This window comes from Pygoscelis adeliae, unplaced genomic scaffold (genome assembly GCF_000699105.1).
Source record: "Pygoscelis adeliae isolate BGI_AS28 unplaced genomic scaffold, ASM69910v1 Scaffold222, whole genome shotgun sequence".
NCBI lineage: Eukaryota > Metazoa > Chordata > Aves > Sphenisciformes > Spheniscidae > Pygoscelis > Pygoscelis adeliae.
In genome coordinates, this window is record NW_008824309.1 from 5,066,006 (window position 1) to 5,068,294 (window position 2,289).

The 2,289-nt window shown below is 35.9% G+C and overlaps 1 protein-coding gene across 4 annotated transcripts in view; it reads left to right on the forward strand.

Moving 5' to 3' along the window:
- The first annotated feature begins 486 nt into the window (after window positions 1-486).
- The window catches only part of MBD5 (methyl-CpG binding domain protein 5), a 95,247-nt gene continuing 93,444 nt past the window's right edge, over window positions 487-2,289 (forward strand). For all 4 annotated transcript variants that reach the window (XM_009318953.1, XM_009318956.1, XM_009318954.1 and 1 more), the window contains exon 1: window positions 487-578. The gene's annotated coding sequence lies outside the window, so the exon portion shown is untranslated. The remainder of the gene's footprint in view (window positions 579-2,289) is intronic.

The following is a 2,289-nucleotide window of genomic DNA, read 5'->3' on the forward strand; positions in this document are numbered from 1 at the left end:
GGGCGGCTAAAACCATCACTGGCATTTTTAGGGACGTTGTCTTAAAGTTACCTTTAATTTGGCTTTTCAAAGTTTAGGGAGATGGTTTAACTTTTCATAACCTATTAATGCTTATAATATAACACACTTCAATACTAATTTGTAATTTTATTTGTCTTTTCTAATCTTTAACTTATGGGATTATTACTGCTGTTGTTATTTTGGTACGATAGCAGTGAATTTCCCTAGTTTCGTGTATTTAGTCTTAAATACAGTAATGCAGAGTAATCATTATGTGCCTTAAGTAGATAAATGCCTTCCCATGCAATGGCTCTGGTGCTTGTCTATTTGCTTTTAACAGCAGCTAATAAATTCATGTGTTGTATGAAATGCACAATTTTACTTTGTGTCTTCTTAATAAATAAATACAATTTTGAAAAATCCTAAGTCTAGTTGAAACTAACGTGGCTTATGTACTGCTTTGTGGTGGTTTTTCTTCAGATCCTTATTGACGATGGTGGTCATTGGAGGCATAAATATTGAAGAATATATCATTTACAGACAAGATCTTTGAAATTTGTTTCCTTCAGACAGCAAAGGTAAGTAAAATAATCTATATTATGCGTTTGTGTATAAGTAATAAGTTAGATAGGTTTTGTCCTCAAAAATAACCGTAATTGAACAGCAGCTGAAGTTCAGGAGCCTGGCTTCACTTCTAAGTTTTAACTTTTTTTAGTAAGTTTATTTATCCTACTAATGTGAAAAATAAGCTGTATGGAAGGAGCTCGGCTTCTTTTCCTCCTTTTAGTTGCAAGAATATGAGTCCTTAGCTTGTTTTTTCTGTATTTGATGCTATTCCTTATTCTTTCTCACTAGTTTTTTGTACCATGAGATCATTTGCAATATCTGTGTGTGATACTGATGATAACCAGGAATACCTTATATATCAAAATCCAAAGAGTAGTTGGGCATGGGGATTACTACTCAAAAAACCAAAAGTTCTGTAGAAAAGAAATAGCTAGCAACACACAAAGTAAAAGAGTGGTCAATCTGAAGTTTTCTACAGGAGTTTAGAAATGCGGCTTCTTTTTAATTAGATGTTAGAGACACGAATCTGATGTGCACTCTGCTTGTGCTATTTATTTTGAATGTGCGGACTTCTGATCAACATAAATGTTGGACATTCAGGAGAGTTTTGTTTGTGTATTATTTTTTTCTATTTTGAAACTAACTATATAAAACATTCTAGGTAATATGGGAAAAAAATCTTCTGTTATGGAAATGGAGCTAATTTTCCCACTCAGTATCTGCTGTTAATTTAATGTGTGGCAATATCTGAATTTTAGTGATGATTATATGGCAGTAGATTTTTGGTTAGCTGTACAGCTCATCTATGAGCAAACCAATTAAGACATAATTTCAGAATATAATTGAACTCCTAATGGGGCACTTTAATTCACTAGAAATTTACATATTTGCCTGCCTTTGTTTTACTAGACAGGTCCAAAATGAGGGTACAGCTTCATTTTTGAACTTCTGAATACAGGGACTTCATCTGAAACTTTTCAAAATGAAGCATGTAAAATGCTGTTGAATAAGAGGATGGATAAGTTCATGAATAAGCTACTCAGTTCTCGGATCTGAACTTTGAATAGCTCTCATTAGCTGTTTATCTGAAGAATAAAACTCACTGTGTTGTCAGGATGCTGTGGCCCTATTGATATTCTTTTCACCTGCAGCGCAACGCCGTACGATGCAACACAGTGAAAACTGATCTACTTAGTACAAACTTTGTTCAGTGTTCAGAACTAAGTTACTTCCTTTAGGCATGTCTGGGCAGCACTGATCTGCTGGGAGAGGGCTTTTTCTGCAGATCCTTACAACTGATTTTTCAAGCAGTATGAATAGAAAATTGTTGGAACTGCATAGTTAGCCCAGGCCCAGCCTGATGGAGCATGTGGGCTGGGAGACACAGGGTCGCGGTTCTATCTTTCAATTCGGTGTTAGGAAAATGGAGTACCTCATTTATGTAGTGTTTGTAATGCATTTCTGTTTTACTGCCCATTCAGTATCTTTTTACAGAAGTCAGAGCTCTCCTATGAAACTCTCTTTTTACTTTTTTGAGGTTTTTTTCATCCCGAGTTTAACAAGGGCACTAAAACGTTATGTTACTCGTGTATATCGCCATATGCAGTGGACACTGGCAGATGTATCTGGGCTCACGCAGCCCTGTTTCCATCGGGTTTTGCATCGTTCTAGTTTTTCTCAGCTCCCAGATGCTGCTGTAAGAGAACAGCAGATGGGAAAGAG